General features: G+C 38.9%; 1 protein-coding gene and 1 long non-coding RNA gene across 5 annotated transcripts in view; one reads left to right on the top strand and one right to left on the bottom strand.

The window, feature by feature from the left end:
- ZBTB20 (zinc finger and BTB domain containing 20) overlaps positions 1 to 19,009 on the top strand; it is a 512,445-nt gene that overhangs the window by 62,053 nt on the left and 431,383 nt on the right. The window lies entirely within an intron of this gene.
- Positions 8,759 to 17,257, bottom strand: LOC128145129 (uncharacterized). The gene is made up of 3 exons (XR_008236353.1): positions 16,509 to 17,257; positions 10,122 to 10,218; positions 8,759 to 9,164 (listed from the first exon to the last, which is right to left on the bottom strand). It is a non-coding gene; the product is annotated as an uncharacterized LOC128145129 (long non-coding RNA).

Below are 19,009 nucleotides of genomic sequence, written 5' to 3'. Positions count from 1 at the left end.
TGTGGTGAAGAAAGCAGAAAACTTGATCAAGGATACAGACTTGAGGCCTTAAAATTGCTGTTCCGCTTTTCTCATCTGTAAATTGGTTACAAGGATGAAAACAGATTCATGATCTGATATGTACTTGTAAAAGATGCAAATATACACTTAATCATTTTAATTTTAATCATTGGCGTGCCTCAGTGAATATATGATGGTGGTTTTAAGAGTGGTGAATGTTTCTTTTTGTTGCATGGGCTTGGACAAAGGGTTAAAAGGAAGGCCAAACTCAGGTTAGTGGTTCTGTTGGTTTGGTGGGTTTTTTTGTTGTTGGTTGTTTGTTGTGTTTTTTTTTTTTTAATTATTATAGATGCTTTTTGAAGAAAAGGAACTTGAAGCTCCTGGCCTAGGCTGTTCTTGAGTTGTGGTGTAGATGCTTTGAGGGTATAAACCACAGAGGAAGTTGGGATAAAATAGCTACTTAAAAAGAGATTAAGGGATTTACTTCAGTGCCTCTCTGGGCTGTGATTTAAAGGGAGAAGAGCCTAATTTTTCATATTGCAGCTACTTTTATTAGCTACAGGTTTTAACTTCTTGGACAGATTCTCACATCTTTCTATCAGCCAATTTTGGGAGTTAATCCAGACCAGGCAACAGAACTGTATGTTTCACTTGATTTCTTGGTAATTTTAAAAGCTTTTCAGTGTCTAATCTGTCCACTGTAACTCCATAGTCTTTTGCCACAGATGGTATTGATCAGCAAGAATAATAGATAACTATACTTAAACTCCATTTTCCAGAGGTTAAAAAAAAAAAAAAAGTTGGGGTGTGGAGAGAAGAAGGCATTACATAAACCAGAATTGAATACAGAATGATGACTCCAGGTCAAAAGACTCTTGAAACTTCTCCTTGTGGTTAGTTAATATTTTTTTCCCTGTAGAGTTCTATTTGGGACAGGAGCTGAACTTTGTCTTCCAACTTGCTTTGCCAGCGATGATCAGTGGGGACACAGCTTTGTCAATCTTTGAGTTTGCTGGCACCCTCAGAATTTTACAACCACAGTACTCACTAGAGTATTTTTGTAGAAGTTCTTGGTGATCTTTAGTAGAAACTGGTTTCTATGTGACAGATAAATTGAGGACAGCATGACATTGGGCAGTTGTGACAGAAAGCTCAGTACTGTTATCACTTTCAGTAAGTTTTTTTCAGTAGTCCCAGAAGAACAAAGTTATATACCAGGTAGTAGATGTTTGCATTTGAAAGGGTTTTCTCAGTTGGTTCTTATTCACTTATGTCTGCCTATCTTGTATGAAAAACACCTTGAACCTCCTTAAATTTTCTCTCACAAAAGCTTGACTCTAGAATTGTGCTCCATTTGTACACATCTGTTTTGTCTTTTTCAAATGCCAGCTCAGTATTTCAATAATAGGTTTAATCATACCTGGAGTTCTTACAATCCATTTTCAGTAGTGGATCATCCAGTTAGGAGATAATGCCCTCTGCGTTTTTTTGAGGCTTGATTTGTCTTAGGATCAGAAATACCCAAAGTGAGTTTTGAAAATGAGTTGTAGATGCCAAAGTAACTTCAGTCAAAGATGGGCAGTTGTATACTGTGGCTGATTTGCTCTCCTAAATGGAAGAGGGCCAGGAGGTGAGTTTGAGCACCTGACTCCTGATCATCTATGCAGTTCATGTGTTAGCTCTCCCTGTGGCTCCACTTTGTACTTTCTCAAGTAATTCTGTTCAAGACAAGTCTGCTGTGGAGACATTTAGCTCTGAGCAGCGTGGATATGAGCTAGTCTCTGCCACGTAGGCTTAGGAGTTTGGATTGCTCTCAGGTTTAAAACTACTTTATGTTGCCCACGTAGAGACATTGTGTGACCAGGAACCAATTGCCTGAGGCAAAAGAGGGAGAAAGTCCCAATGCCTTCAGTAGTTTCAGTTAAGAATGGGGTAGACTGGGTTGATGACACTAAAGATGCTGTTGAAGTGAAACAGTAGTTCTTTTCTGTGCCACACGCGAATTGAGAATTGGCTGTCTTGCATGGTTTGTAGGTGTGTTCTTTCGTCAAGAAGGCAGAATAGCAGCAGATCTCATTGACTTGAAAGGTGCCTGTGATCACATCCACTTGGATGTTATTGAGGCACTCTGCTACCGTTTGGGGATTCTCAGCTGAAGTTAAATGAAGACTTGAAGACTTCTCTGATTGCTGTAAAGGGTATACTGTGCTAGTGAGTTTGTGGGCAAATGGAAGCTCTACTTTTCTCTGTGGACTCTCGGCTTCCAACATTAGTCAGGACAAAGTAGATGGCCAAATAATGAGATGCTTGCTGTCAGCCTGCCTCCATTGTCTGTGATGATTTATGCTTGCTGAGAATCTGCCTGGTAAGGCTGAAACAAAATGGGAGGTTTCTATGTTGGCCCATACGCATCAATTCTGTTTATATGCATTTGGGCAACTCTTTGTCTTGCCTGTGAAAGGGAGAAGAGAATTTGGTTGATCCTGTGAACATAGTTGCTTTCTTTCCTCCTTGACATATTCCTATTTCTTAGACTAGGTTGAATGTTCTTTAGTGGGTTCCTGTGGAAGGCATTCAGTGGTAAAAATGTTTTCTTTCTTGGGAAATGTTTAATAAACATGAATAAAAATCCAACACAATCCAACCCCCAGTGGTTTCTCTCATGTAACTTTTTCTTATTTCTTAAATTTCATTGTAGTTGCTTTTAACCAAAACCAGCCAGTTTTAAGTCTACATTAAGCCCACATTAAGGTCTAACTTCGTATTTTTGGTCTAGAGTTTGGAAATAGGAGTGTCTGATGCCCAGAGAAATGTATAATTTTATTTTTTCTTCTGTGTAAATGAAACCCAACTTGATGGATTAGGTGGGGGTTTTTTTAAGGTATTATATATGGGATAGTAGTGGTGTTGGAAAACAAGTGAAAAGGACAAAAGCTTTGAATTCAGGCTGGCAGACTGTATTCCAGAGGTCTTAAAGTACTATTTGAAACTTCTGGAAGGTTTAGGTTGAATATTAGGGCTCAAAAATGCAAATAAGAAAATAAATTTAGAAATATTTCAGGTTAAATCTTTTCAATCTCTTTTTTTTCCATGCTGCCTTCCAGCATCCTGTGTTTTCTCATTGCATTCCATTCCCTAAAAGCCTTTTCTACTTTCAGAAACTGTTTAAATGCTTATTTTATGACTAGCATAATATTCGAAGTTCTCCCAACTTTTGGGGCACTGAAACTAATGATATGCCCTTCACTGCAGTTCCCTAAGAGTCTGGGAGAGAATCACAGATGAGAAAAACAGCTTCTGTGCATGTATCCTGTAGCTTTTGTCCAATATGCCATAAATTTCACCAAAACCACCCTTGGCTTTCATCATGGAAAGCCCTACCAGCTAGGCTTAAAAAAATAATTGTTCAGTCTTCAGTAACAGGGAATGATGCCCCTCTTACCCTCATATTTACTAACAGAACTTTAACATGGTTAGTTGTGCAATGCTGACGGAGAGGCAGAGCCATTATTTTCATTTCTTAGATGAGGAATTGGAGCATGGCGAGATTGCCACTTGCCAAAAGTAACAGCATATGTGCAGAGCCTCTGGGTGAACCTGATGCTCCACAGCCTATGGCTGGTGCCCTGGAGTATTGATCGTTCGTCTTTTATGACAAACTATTAGTACATACAACATGTGCCAAGCTATTGTGGAGAGATCTATCACAGCCACTTAGGAAATCTTTTATACTGTTCTTTCACTCCTTGGGAAGAAAGAACAACATCTTAAGTCTTGTCTGCATTGAAGTGAGGTTTCTGTTTATACATTAAAACACAACCTGTTCGTATAGTGGAACTTCAGAAAAGGTCTACTCTCTACAAATATTTGAACATCTAGGTCTGTTTGGTACCTTTACAGAATCCCTTTCAATCATACACCTTCCTCAGTAAAAATACACCATGAACTTATTGCAAAAGGGAACAGACCGAGATTGGGAACCGTAATTTACTGCCCAGGTGACACCTGGAGGGCAATTTAGGGATACAGTCAGGCACTGTTCTTGGAAGCACCTTTTGGCTGTGAAAGAAGAGGGGAAACGGGAAACTGAAGCTTATTTTATTATCTTTTATGAAATAAAAATACTGGAAATCAGAAAGACATCACTAACTGTGAGTGCAAAAGTCATGGCAGGATGCAGATTACTGGAGGCACTTCGTCCCCTCATAGTCATTACCCAGGTGCCCTCCAAGGTGTGAGACAAAACGGGAATGTAAAGTGTAAGCTCTTGATTTTCTCCACCTTCCCTTTGCATCCCTAAGGCTTTTATTTTCAAGAAGCCAAAAGGTATTGAGATTTCAACTGTATTGTTTGAAGGCTAAATCGGAGGACTTCATCTCTGATTTGTTCCACTATATCCCTCTGAAATGAATGCATGTGGAAAAAATTGGATTTGGTGGAAACCCACCTGTGCAGCTGTTGTAAGTTGGTGAAGGGTTGGCTCTGCAACTGCTGAGTTTGGTACCGTGGCCTCGTTTCAGCTGCCACCGCAGAAGCAAGAACTTCTGTATTACCTTTAATAGCTTTGGGCCCAATATAAACCTGTGTGATACTTCTGAGATGCCTAAAAGTTCTCATGGTGGTTCGTTATGGCAGCATACCTCTCCTGTCGTGTTCCCTCTGCTTAAATCTCCCTGTGTTTACAAAGGTGCCAGAGAAAGCTGGGCCAAGCCTGGGGGCTCCTGGGCCACCTGAAGGTCTGTTTGGACCTCTGTCTTCCATTTAGAGTCCCTTTCCTGTTTTAAAGAAAATCATACTTCACTTAAAATTTCCTCAACTTTGCAGTGAAGCTTGGTAGCCAGAAAAAGGACTTGCAAACAAGTGTGTGCAAATACACTTGCAGAGAAGGTGATCACCTCGGAGAAACTGATATTTAATCATTATATATGGTAATATTGACATTAGTGGAGATTGCATTTGGTTTCAGTGTTTTTAAGGGGTTTTACCAGATCTTATTAATGATTTCCTGGGGTTTATAGCATTCCTCAAAAAAAAGCCTGGTCAAAGCGATGGAAACCTTGAGAATCCATTCAGAATGGTCAGTTGCCTTATGGCCAAGTCACTTCACCTGAGATGGGGAACAACCATGTTCAAATCCTCTTTTTGAACAAGACAGCAAGGTCTTGTCCCTGAGCCTCACATGTCTGAGATGTGGTCTATTTTATCTTTCTTATTCTTTTCATGAAAGACTCAAGAGAACATGGTTCTCTTCTGATCCAGAATTGGAAAAAATGACTGTATAAAGTCTCTTGGAACAGGGGGGAGAATTCTGCTCTGGTCTAGAAGATGCTGAAGCAATGCTTTCAGTATTAAAGCAAAAATATGTTTCATAAAATGACTATATTTTAAAACAAGAAGGAGAATCCCAGCTTCTACTATACTGCTCATGAGGAGCATAGTCAAAGTTCTTTACAAAGCAAAATTGTAGTAGGTAAGGACTTTTGTTTCCTGCAGTACTAAGTTAGAAGGACCTACTAAACTAGAGAGAAAAAAACCTAAGCCCTCAAGCTTACAGAAATATCTTGAGGGGAATCTCTGTAAGAAAACTGCAATGATTTCAGTTGAATTGTGTGTTAGTGCAAGGTGTGAGGAGACAGACCTGCTCACAGGATTGGGACCTCCTGACTTCACGGGCAAGCAGTGAATCTTTTTAATACATAAGCTGTGAAGTGCACATGCACTGAAAATTGGATGACGGTTTCTCCCACTAATATCTTTCAATTCTGTTACTTTTAACCATATTAAGTAGAAAAACCTGCAGACAAATGCAATTTTTTTTTCAAGTGGAAGACATTTCTTTATGAGAGGTTTTCATTGATGTTAATAACCTACTTCTTAAGTATCATTCTGCTTGTTAGCATTCCTTGGGATGGGAAGGTGGCAGTGCAGTTCTCCAATATGGAATTTTACCCACAAGTTCAGTTTCCATAGCTTACATCCACTGTCCTTCCTTCCTGCCCTGAAGTACATGATAGGACTGTGCTTTTTGTTTGTTTGCAATGGTGGTCTAAGAGGAAGGTCTGTCCAGTAAGATGCTGAATAAGGTGGAAAGGGGGGGAAGTATTACTGAATAATGATGAGACATTTACATACTTCAGAACAGATCTGACTCTTTTTTTTCTTTTCATAATGCCCATTCCATAATGACTGCAAGCAAAGGCACAGTTATGCTTCTTCAGTGACATTTATTTGATCCTAGTTAAGTAGGGATTTTAAGAGTTTTCCTTGAAACTACTGTCTGCACTAGAAGAACATGAATTTGGAAAGAGGAATGAAATAATACAAAAATATCCCGTGATCTTACCAAAGTAGAATATAACCCATCTAGGCGCTGTTTGTTGGTATTTTGCTTTGTTAATTTGTGTTTATAATCCATTCAGAAATACAATTAAGAAGTTATTAGAATTGCACAGGGAAGTATTTAGAATTTAGGGAGTGGAGAAGTCAAGACTTAACATTTTATTGCCAAGGGGAGACTGGCAGCTTAAAATCATCACTTTTCTTTCTTACTGTTGTTAGCTATGTGTAGTGCTTTTGTAGCTGAATGCTGAAGAAAAAAATCTGTATCCTTTGTACATTTGGTAGACCTTTGATAAAGGCAGTTTGCCTTCCTGTTACATGTATTTTTATATTGTATGTTGATGTCTCATACAGCAATAGAAAAAAGCAGTAAGAAAAGTGGTAAAATAAGATTGTGGAGGGAAAAAATAAAGACAAGCTTCTAAAACTCTGAACATTCATAGAGCATCTCAGGAGAAACAGTAAAACCCAGATCTCTGCCTAGCTAATTTTATAAAAAAGGACTAGATTTCACATGGGTAGTGCATCAAGTGGCTGTATGGCATGACTTAAGTGGATGTTGGGGGGGATGCATGATATCTTGTAATGGTGGAGGAGCATGTATTAGACCTTATATTTTCTGCATATGCTACTATTTTTTGTCATAGGTATTGAGTTTATCTTGGCTGACCCACACTTTTTAAAAAAAGATGTCTCTCTGAGTTTTCTCCCTCAGAAAAAAAAGTGGCATTTTAATGAAAATATATTGATCTACTACCCAGCATTTTTTAGATTCAGAAAAAGGAAACCTTGAATTAAATATAAAATACATATAAGTGGTCTATGGGTAAACTTTCAGAGCTGTGTTTTATCCTGTAACGTGATTCAAAGGCTTTTGGCAGCTTTCTGAGGAGCTGTTACTCAGTTATACCCGGTTCTTTATGTACTTTCTGCTCTACACTTCAGTATCTCATCAGCCCACAAGACATCCGTGGCAGGGGCAGTACTGCAGAGAGCCCTACGACATCCACCTGTGTGGGCACGGAGCATCTTGTGAGGGAACCAGGACATGGGGGAGAAGAAGAAAGGCTGGTGCCTGTTCACTTTGGTTTGGAACTGAGACGCTGTGCTGAGTGTTTTTCTTAGGAATTGTAACGAAGACCTGGGACCTGTGCCCCTCGTTCTAGCTCATATCTCTGTGGCCTGGGAAAACCTGTCCTCCCCTTTCTAACACCGGTTTTTGGGAGTGAGCCAGTGGGAAGCAGAACATTCAGCAAAGAGCTCCTGAAGCGGCGTGCAGCCTCCGAGGATGAGGTACTCGCCACCTGTGCAATGCATCTTCTAGCACATCACCTAACATAAAGAGAAGAAAGCTAGTCATTGGTCCTGTTCTGTTGAAGTCGATGACAGAACAGCCGTTATCTTCGTTACGACCCAGGGCCCAGCCCCGTGGGCGCCATCAGTGGGTCCTTCGTGGCGCTGAGCTCCCTTTCTCTGAGTGCCGACGAGGGGAGATCCCGTCCGTAGCTTGCCTCTGCAGTGCAGTCCTCCTGACAGCTTTTGTCACCGATCTTCCGCCTCCCTCTGCTCACCTCACCACTACCCCAAAAGCAAAAACTTAATTTTGTTAGTATTATTGAGTGGGTAGTTTATTATTATGTAGATTTTTTTTGTCTGAAGGCCTGTTATTCGTTCTGGGTGGAGGTGTTTGGCTTCAGCCACATTTATCTGTCTGTGTCCATGTTTCAAGGATTTCCATGGTATTGACATTTCCATTACAGGAATTTGAAGAATGTTCAATTATATAGAGGCCATGAAACATATTTACTTTTTTTTTTTTTTTTCTTACGTCTGCCAACTGTTCCCTGCCAAACTTTAAACTGGGCTGCTATGACTCTGAGATTTTTTTTTTTTTTTACATATCTGCTATACTGTAATATATACACATAGTGCACATGCAAATAAAAGCTCATACGGTAGCATTAGAAGACAGCACCAGATTTTATCTGAGGATTATTGTGGGCCTGCTTTTAATTTATATAATGTTTTTGTTAATAGCAGTACCTCTTTAAAATGCCCAATAAAATAGTGTAGCATTAATTTAAATAGAAATTTCAGTCTTTTTAGATATCCCCCCCATTATAACAGGTCAGGCTTTTAACAGATGTCTCAATAACTTTGCTATTAGCAGGAATATTTCATGAATTAAAATCAGGCCTCTTTGTCTCTGTCACTCACTGAAATGACCTACATATTTGGCAGATGGAGAGGACCTGCTTGTGCATTATTACTGATGGGGTAGGTTTTTTTCAGTTGTGTATTTTTGGAGAAGAGAGAAAGATTTAACATAAGTTAACATCGTTTATTTTTTATTAATACCATACTTCAGTTGCCCTTTACAGAAAAATCGTATTAGGCACATCTTGCCTTTTAAGCATAGAAAACATCTAGGACATTTCTCCTGGGCACCAGACTTCTCTCTTAATGTAAACCTTTCAGTGAAGCAGCGGACAACTTTTTTGCAAGTGCGTGGACTAATGGAGCTGGAGCGGAAGGTGCAGTAACTCAGTTGCTGCAGAGGTTCTAGATGAAATCTCCTCCGGAGACCTGAGCGCTTCCAAGCTTTTCTAGGGTGTTGATTTTTGTGCTTACGTATTTTCATTCCTCTTCCTGGCGTAGTGAGAGTTTTTCAGCATTATACTCCTTAGTATAAACGCTCGCTTAAGACGGCTCGCTAACACGTTGTTGTGCCAGTACGTGTCTCTGTATTCTTTGAAGAATCAAAAAGGACTTCTCAAGTTGAAGATTTCATTGACTCTCATGATGACAGCAGAGCCTGAATCCTGCTGTGAAGAGGCAAACCGTAGAGAGAGATTTAGCCGTAGATGTGGTCTGTTTATCTAGTGCAAAATCACTCTCTGGTGTCCTGTGCACTAGCGCAGGTAGAAATGATTTCTTATTATTTTTGTTGTAAGTTTGATTGGAATGTGACTAATTACACAAGCAAGTAGAAAAGCTCCACACATAAATGTGCTGCCTGAGCAAGCAATACATCCCACAGTCATTAATCAACAGATAAAAACCATGGTGGGATCAGGGGAAGTTACTTAAGGGATACATTTGACCTGCTATCCTTGTTTTTTCTCTGTGTATACTAAAGGCCTAAGTCAAGGAAAGATACTAAGTTTCTGCAGTTTCCATTCAGAGAGCACTGGACGTTCTTAACATTTCTTCAAATCAGACTATTTGAAGGCAAGTGTATCAATACTGTCTGATCAAATTTAATGACGTTTGTCCAACAAGTTCATAAAATGGCAAAATTGGTAGTTACAGCTACTGCAGTGGTATTTTATTGCTGAGGATTCTCCCTGTTTGCAAGGAAGTTTAACTTTTCCTGCCCAGTGAGAACAGCCTACGGGTCAGTTGGCAGCCAGGAGTGCTTTCCCAGTTATCTCTCAAACCAAAACAATATTCTAGGGATTGAAGAGGCAAATCAGGAAAGGTGTTATGTCATCGTAAACTTGTCATAACATAGTACTGTTCCCCCGGCTTGCACTCTCTAGGACTCTGAGTGGGGATATAGGTGAAGTGGTTATCTGGTGGTGGCGGTGGTGGTGATGATGATAATAAATATCACAATTTTCAGCTCTTAACTAAACTAGTTGCTTAGGATAATATGAATAAATTCATACAAGGGACTTGGCTTCCCTTCTTGGAATTTTAGGTCTTTTTCATACTTAATTCAAGTAGAATCTGAAGTCTTTCTGGAGTGATGGCCTAGTTCATTTCAACTCAAGACTTACTGTTTTAAGGAGCTTCCAGGGATATAGGAACTGCCATCATTCCACTTGGCCTGCTCTGTCATATGGTTTGCACCTGTGTGCTATCAGAGGAAAGTAACTGAAAAGAAAGCATAGACCTTTTCAAAGGAAAACAACAATTCTTGAGGTAAAAACAGTGAATCATTGGGTTCATCATCTTGCTGGGTGTCTATCTTTGTTGTCTCCTAAATGGGAAAGGAGGTTTTTGATTTATTAGAGGTTTTCCTGTAACAGGGACTGGAAACACAGTCCCATAGAATAACCACTGGATGTTTATTATTTACATGTCTAAGTCAACAAAAAGTAGTGATGCCCTTTTAGCATTATCTTTTAACTCTTTCTCTTCTTGCACAAAGAATGACTGTAAGGAGTGAGACACTTAGGCAGAGACAACAGGGGAAAGGATGTGGTACATCCTGCGCCCATTAACACTGTCAATTAGCACCATTTATCTTGAAATTTGTCCAGCTTGGAACACAAAGTATGTACACCAGGGTTTGGGCCAGACAGAAACACAGAAAATGATGGTATTTGTGGAGACACTAGCCAATGTGGGGGAGAGAGCAAAGGCGCACAGTAATTCTAAAAAGAGCTGCATTTTTGTGTGTGAAAATTTGATTATAAGATGATTCTTTCAACATAAACACAATTCTCTAGGGACTTATTAATGCTTCAGTAGCATAGTGGAAAGACTCTAGTGCAGTCCGCTTTAATAGCTTTCTGGCTTGAACCCCAATACATAATGTTCTAGTAATAGTTTATGGGTGACTGCAATAAATTGGTAGCAAGTGTTTTCCATTTTTTGGCTCTTCTTATCAGATCTGCTGGTGGAACATTTTGTTCTGAGAATATTGTAAAGGCAATTGATCTGCTTTGGATGTGTGCTCAAGAGTTTTGTGTCTTTTAAAATATATGTATATGTGAGCTTTTTCGCCGTGTTCTAAGATGTACAGTGTAAAGCTGGGGGCCAGTAAAATGTTACGGGGGATCTGAGCAGTTGGTTAGACCCAGCAGGACTCCACCTACCCTTATAATGTTCTGCGAGTACTGCCAAAAAGGCAGAGCTTTACTCCCCCCCTGCCACTTCCCTTCCCAATACTTTCATTGTTCTAGTCTTTTCATGCTGCAGTGGAAAATTTCTTCCTGTCCATGCAGGAATAAAGATCTTTCACACAGGTTCATTTTAGACCCAAGTGGCGTTTTGAAATAGGAAGAAACATGGAATATTTTGCACTTAGTGGTGAGGGAAAGAGCCACTTTTGATTAGAGATGGGCCTGATACAGTCACCTTTGACTTCTGTTGGATTTGGAGCTGAACTTAACTGTAATTACAGACTGAAATTCCATGGCCTTTATTATGCAGGAGCTGTCCCTCTTGGTCTTCAAATCAATTAATTCACAGCTCCAGATCATCTCTATAGCCAGCCTAATTGAAACAGCCCGCTTTCATCTCTACTCCCAGAACTAGAAGAAGGGTTTGGTAGCTGAACCCGGATTGGAAATGTCTAGCTGCTTTCTGTGTGTAAGAGGCCAAACAAAAACCACCAGCCTGATTGCCTCTCGATTATAATCCTCTGGATATGCTAAATAAAGTCAAAGGTAGCGAGTATCAGAGAGTAAGCAAACTTTATCCATTATCCAGTGGATTGTGCCACTGAACATCCTGTGCTTGTTCCTGGCTCCATTTTGTTTCTTTAAACAGCTAGCACGCTGGCTCTTTGCACAATCATCCAACATAGCTTGTAGATTAGATTGAAAATGAAAATGGGTACATTTCTCCAAGATAACATTAAACACATGTAAAATTAACAGACAGCCGAGTACCTCCTTCATTCCTTTAATCTTCTCCAAGTACTGGAACATTTGTTTTATATAAAGGTTATATTACAAAAATACTGGACTTGGGGCAAAAATCAAATCTGGGAGAATGTAAACTAAAGCCTGGAGATCTCTAAAGCACTGAGTGAATAGATACTCGAGAAATATTTGAAGTAACAGAACGTGGACTTTGCCCAGTTAATGTTAAAAGTATCCCAAATGACAGCAGGGGAGTCCGTTTGGTTGTCATACAAAGCTGCAGAGAGAGCTGGAGATGAACAGAAAGTACTGAAAATCTGGCCCTGAGACAATAAATGGAAGTGCTAAGTGGATGAGAGTGAGAATTGATGAAGGAAGTTAGAATTGGAGAAGTGCAAAATAAGGGTTGTCATACCAGAACCACTTCTAACGGTGTTTACACTGTCATAAGCCTAATAAATGCGGATATTTTTTCTCTGATGCATACTAGCCATATTATAAAAGCATGTTATGGACTCTGAGAAGGAGAAGAGCATCTGAATAAGAGGGTATGCAAGTTGGACTCTGACCACAGAGATTCAGTGCTACTTTTAGGCAGTTCCTGTCCTGCGGCTCTGCTCTGCTTTCACTGCCTGTTGTCAACAGGGATCTTTTTTTCTTGTTGTTTACTTCTTTAACCAAGTTATTAAGATAATACTATCAACTACTTGGGAGCGTTGCCTTAAACAGTTTGATTTTCTTATTTTCCAAGGCAATAAAAAGCCAACCCATGTTCAGATACAGTTCTGGGAATCTGTTGCATATTGCATTCATGTAGGAGCTGCAGTTTTCCATCTCTCACCCTATGTAATGGAGGACAGTTTTCAAGCACCGCTGTTAACAATGCACTAGGCTGGCTGTTTCTCTCCATAAACAGAAATCTGTCCCATTTCCTGCTAAGGATTCTGGGCAGGGTTGTCCAATAGGTAATTTCCTGTAGTAAACATTACAATAATTAGAGTTATCGTTCCAGAGCACTGAACTTTCAGTGTCTTTTATTACTGCATCACAGAAATCATACAAGAAGCAACTGCAGTCAGATGCGGCTATTGTTATTAATTTCAATCGTGCTAAAGCAAATATACAATGTGAAAAATGCAGAAGCTAGATGGTCCTGTATTTGTAAACATTTAGATTATTAATGTGCCCTTAAAATACATGTGCAAGAACAAGCATGCAACTCAAGACCAAAGAGGGTAATCCAAGAAGAATAGTTAAAACCCCATTTCCAAAAAAACCCCACTGCTTTCTTGTGCTCCTCTTATTTATGAAGTAGTTTGTTTATTTTTATTAAGGAGCAGGTTTATAAGTATGTGTTTGGGAAACTACTCGCATTACAGACAATCAGTAAGGTCTAGTGTGATAGATAATATTACAATGAGGATAATATTTAAATTAGCAAAATTCAGAAACGTGGTGATGTTGAGAATGCACAATGAGAAGCCCTGCAAGAAGACTCAGTGAGATTTGGTTCAAATTATCTGCTCTGGTTTATAGAGGGCAATTTTTTCCTTGATTTTTTTTTTTTTTTGATAGGTCAGCAGCAGAGAATTTGAAAGAGAACATTCTATTTAAGATTACTGAAAGTGGGAAGAGAAATTCTTGAGGTGTGTTCCTTTTATGTTTACTGTATTTCTTCACTGTATAAAGTGGTCTACTTACAGTGCCATGATGTGTTTGGTATAAACAGTAGAATGCTATATTTCACTGTAAGGTCTGTCTATAGAAAGTGCTGGCTCTCAGATCAGCTGTTTACATTTTTTTGAAAAAGCTCCCATCTGTTACATCAAACTTGTTAATATAGGTCTACAGGATACAATAACATTAATGCTTTAAGTATCCAAATGAAATGTCAGAGTCCAGTTGCAGATAGCAAATTCAAATGTGGCAGTGTCCTGAATCCACCTCTTTTACTAACAGGCCATTTAATAATCCATGTACATATCTATAGATGTCTAAGTCTTTGAAGGTCTGTGAGGGGCCAGATGTACAAATGCAGTTACAACATCAAATCCTCACAAAAGCTTTTCTACCACGCTAGCATGACCACATAAAATTTGGCCTCATTTTTTTTGGCTCTGCAGCTACAGCACCGTCAAGACCTATTTAGAGTGAAAATAGGCTTGGTAAGGGAAGTCTCTGAGCTTCATGCTGTTCTCAGTGAAGTTAAAGGCAAAGTGATCTCATAAATAGAGATATACCTTACTTACCTATATATTTTGCCCCTCGTTTGAAAAAAAAGAACCAAATCCCATAGACTTCATGGTTTGTTTTGTTTCTTTTTTGTTATGGTTTGCTTTGTTTCAATTTAAAACATAACTGAGTCCTTGGTATTTTTATTTCTCGTATGAGCTGCTATAATATATTATTATAGTGGCCATCTGACTGGAATGAAGATGTATGCCCCTGTTTTGATCCTTGTAATGATGGAGGGTGAAATGTAAGTTTGTTATATTACCTTTCTTGTTTCTACTCTTTTGTATCCATGGTTTTTTAATTTACATTGCATTGTGAATGAAAACCCTTATCTTCTGTTATGTTTTTTTCCTGCCACTCAAATTTTGCATCAACACAAAAGGTTTGTTCTTCAGTTCGTGTTCAGTATTTGGTCACGTTCATTATGAGGTGTATCTAGAATACACAGATCACATATTATACATAAAATATCATTTCTCACTGCGTTTTCCTTGATATCTTATTATTAAGGGCTATTTTTTAGTGGATAGAAACCCAGTCTATGCATAAAACTGCATTCAAATGAGATTTGCACATCTAATCATATCTATTTTTATTCCCAAATGCTTGGTGATCAACAGTAATTTCAAGTACAATGGTTATAAATCATATTACTCGTAAACACAATGAAACTGGCTAAATAGGACCATGCAGAGGGTTAATAGTCCAATAATAATTAAAATAATCCCCTTCAATTCAGTAATAACTTTGGCCACCTGCCTTCATCCAACCCCCAACACCACCCTCGGTACTTCTTAAAAAAATACTCACATTACAGACAATCTTGTGTAACAGATTAACATAACATATCTGGAACATTACTCAGATTTTTGGGCAATGGGAATCTGAACATGTTCATAAGTTAAGCTTTTTTCTCAACAGCATCCTGCTGTTAACTCTTGCCTTTTTTTAATTGGTGGGGCTCTACGTAACTGGAAAGCGCTGCCGGTGGTATCACAGGGAGGGTTATCTAAGTGTATGCATTGGAGGGACTATGCTGAATAGAAATACTCAGTATTTTAAGGGGCTTACACAGATAAACTCAATTTTGTACAGACTGATATTTTACACTCACTTTCAGATTTGAATGGCCTTGATACCGATTTGATACCGATTTGATAGATTATTTTAGTCATGATAGTGGATTACACAAATATGGATGCCCAGTTGGATGAGCAAGAGAGGCATTAAAAATACAGGGGTTTTTTGTTTAAGAAATGAGAAGATGTAATGTCTCTGGGTCAGAAACAGTAACGTAATCATCTAAGCACAAGACTGGAAGTTAGGAAACCTTTTAATTTCTTCTGTTCTTTATCTCATCCCAACTCATTTTTCTGATAGGTTTTTCCTCACTTGTGAAGTAGGAATCATGCCAGTGAGATTTGTGATGGAAAGTGTTTGGGGCACCAGTTATTACTGTTGAAGTATGATACAGTCTTCAATTTATTGTCCCTTTTTTATAGGTGACCAGACCTAGAAACAAAATAGCTCTCTGCTATAAAAGGGATTTAACATATAAGTCCCATTTTTTTGTAACAGATTTCATCTTGCCCGTTGGTAAAATAATTGGCCTTTGTAAAGAATCAGTAAGTAAACAGCCAAGCAATTTTTGCTAGTACATATCGTAATTCCCATTTTAAAAATTACCTAATAAAGATTGCCTTTTAAATAGAGCTATTTGGGTATATCAGGGGCATGTTGTACTAAACAAAAAGAGGAAAAAAAATCCCTCTGTCATTTGAAAGAGACCATTTAGCCTCTGAACATATTTGCTCCACACTAAATAATAGATGTTATTCTCAGATAAATAGAATGAGGTCTATATCCTTCTATTAGAAACTGTTTTGTTTTGTCTGGATTCTTCATCCACCTGCCCCCAAAACAACAAACAGATTTGGCTAGTATGTGTTGTAAGTAAATTTCAGGAGTGTCATATAAATTATTAATTTAATAAAGTTAATATTTAAATAACTTTTTAATCATTAACAAAAGTGGAAGGTTCAGAGTTAAGATATTCTTCTTCCTCCCCATAAAAATAAACATTAACAAATCAGTCTAATTCCTATGCATAATGTCGGTTGCTTTGGTTTGGAAAGTTAACGGTAGTAGATGGATATGAAGATACTACTCTGGCAAAGTATTAGGATTACTTTCAAGCCCTTAAAAAAATTGTCCAAAAGTGTTATTGACAGGTTAGTACCTGCAGTGGGAATTATTAGTGTTAGCATTATTAGCATACGGATATACTGATCACTGAGTTAACTGAGAGCTTTTCCCTTTGTTTTCTCATCCTCTTACCTGGAGAAAGAGTCGAGGCCACTGTGGTTTCTTCATAGGTCTTGTTTGTTGAGCATAGCTCTTTTTGGAACGGGCAGGTCAAATAAATAAATTGTGCGTGTATGGAAGGAGGTGGTAAGATCTGCAATGCAAAGGTATTCCTAGGAAAGGCCATTCCACTCCTGTTGCCCTGAAAGATCCTTCTGCTCTTTGATAAATGAGCTGGTTGGCTGCTCGTTGGTGCTGTGCTTCCTGGTGGGAAGGATCTGTGGTCCGAGTCCTGCTCCTTAGCATCCCTCTCCCTCCTCTCCCCTCAGCCATGAAACCGTGAGAGCTGGACTTTAGCTACTGCATTAAGTATCGACTCTTCTCTGCTGATAACAGATAACCATTTATAATAGCGATACAAATACTGGTTGGGGAACTGGTAGCCTATTACTTTCATTTTAAACAGAGCAACTGGCTAGAACTGAGAAGCATGAGTGTGGTAGCAGTGTTTCTAGCTGTTGGCTCAGTGCTAACTGCTGGGCTTGTGATAAGCGTGTATGATTCAGGCTCATTCGTTACACAGCAGTGCTTTGTTTTAAAGCAAGGCTTTAGTGCTTTTATATGTACCTAAAGGGTGCTTTTTGCCAGTAACTGAAGAAAGAGGAGAAGCTTGAATTTGCAAAATCTGATTCTTGAGGTACTGCAGCTTGCTCGTTCCCTTTAGGGCTTGGAAAATGATTGAATGAAAGTGCTGGTATTTTTTTCATGCGACTCCATTGGTATCCTGTGATTTCTTTAGAGAACTCCTTCCCAGGTTTTATTTGGCAAAAACACTGAAATATGTTACTTAACTTTCTATGCATAGAATGGAAGCTGTTAGTCTAGGTCATTCTTTTGTGGGAGAGACAAGACAATGTATCTTTCATTCCCATTGTCTAACGTTGGAAGAGGCATCACTTTAATTTTGTCTTACCCAGTTTTCATTCTGGAAAAGCTATTTGAAATACCACTTCACAGTTACTTCAGAGCTTCAAGATCCTATCATGTAGTATAGTGCCAGATTATTCTGATGTGTGCAAATCTGCATAGAAAAGTCAAGCATTTTTGGATCCCCAAATCTGATCTCTGGGTTGACAGAGAAAACGATAGAAGCATTTCTGTTTTTCAAAAGTTATTTTGGCCACAAACAGATTCATTTTCACTGGGATTCAGAGATATTTCCTTTTCTGAATAGTAGGACTTATGATCAAAGTCTGATAGCAGACTTTTATCACCTTTCTTAGAAAAAATCTCTTTTTGAAATGAGTTTTATTTATAACCATTATTTATATTGTGACAGCACCTTGAGTATTACTGCTGGGCTTCCACTCTGGGCTAAGAGCAGCACAAACCTCAGCTAGACCTACCAATTTATGGCCATTTGTTTGGCCTGCCAGTAGCTCAGGAATGGTGGTCAACTGTTAGACTACCCGGACGCTGAGAAGCAATGAGTTCTGTTCGTCTCACTTGTCAGTACACTAATAGGTCTAGCAGTGTGCACCTAACTTTCCGCATGTGTGTGCTGACTAGTCCTTGGCCAGTCACCGGTTTGCCCCTTAGAAAAGATTTCAAGGGAGCCCTGAAGAGAGATAGGATAGGGATGTATAGCTCCCTCATCTAAACATGAGGCATTTAGTCTAGGCATCTAGGCTAGATGGAAGGAGTAGGCAGAAAAAAGGGAGAGCCTTCTCTGGTGATGATTGACTTAGCCACGTATCTGAGAAGAGAAGGAATCACCCTCTCAAGATGCTCACCTTGTTCCAGTGGTGAAAGGAGTAGCTTAAGCAACAGTGTCTTTTAGATGGCCAAAGTTAGGTGAGATGACTTTACCCTTAATGCCTCCGCGTTTTTATTTTAGTACTTGCAAAGCGAGGATAATCTAGTTCTGTTTGGTTTTGCTTCACAGTGCTTTGAGATTCTCGATGCTAGAGTTACGCAAATGCAAAGTAGCATGATGTTTGGAATTGCTAAGTTAATGGGGCAGATGTAATACTGGGATTTTTGGAGTGGGCTTTATATTAATTAACAGAGAGGAAGGAAGGCTTTGTTGTTAAAGCAGTAGAGTGTAACCTGAGATAAAAGTTCAGCACTGTACTCTGTCACAGATTTCCTGAGTAACTCCAATCTGTGTGTCCCAACTCATCTGAAAAAGTAGTGCCTGCTCTTTCACTCTTTGGCTGGCACGTCTGGAAAGTTTTTTTCTAGTGACGACTGGCTCACAGTCTGTGTCACTGCAGTGCCTAATACATTGATCTCACTGCGATCTCTAAACTCTACTGCAATATAAATAATTTATTACCTGAAAACATAGGTTTGTGTTATATGATATATTTCAGAAACTTTGTTTAGTCTCATTTAGCATAAAAGGGCAAAAACCTGAATAATCCATTGACCTGTACTCAGTGGAAGAAAAACGGAGGTAATTTTGTGCAAATTTGAGGAAAATACAGAGACAAGTTATATATGTAGGTCATATTAAAATAATATAAAGTGGA

This window comes from Harpia harpyja, chromosome 8 (genome assembly GCF_026419915.1).
Source record: "Harpia harpyja isolate bHarHar1 chromosome 8, bHarHar1 primary haplotype, whole genome shotgun sequence".
Taxonomy (NCBI): Eukaryota; Metazoa; Chordata; class Aves; order Accipitriformes; family Accipitridae; genus Harpia; species Harpia harpyja.
The sequence above is the reverse complement of the archived record's forward strand: the minus strand, read 5'-3'. Positions and strand labels throughout refer to the sequence as shown.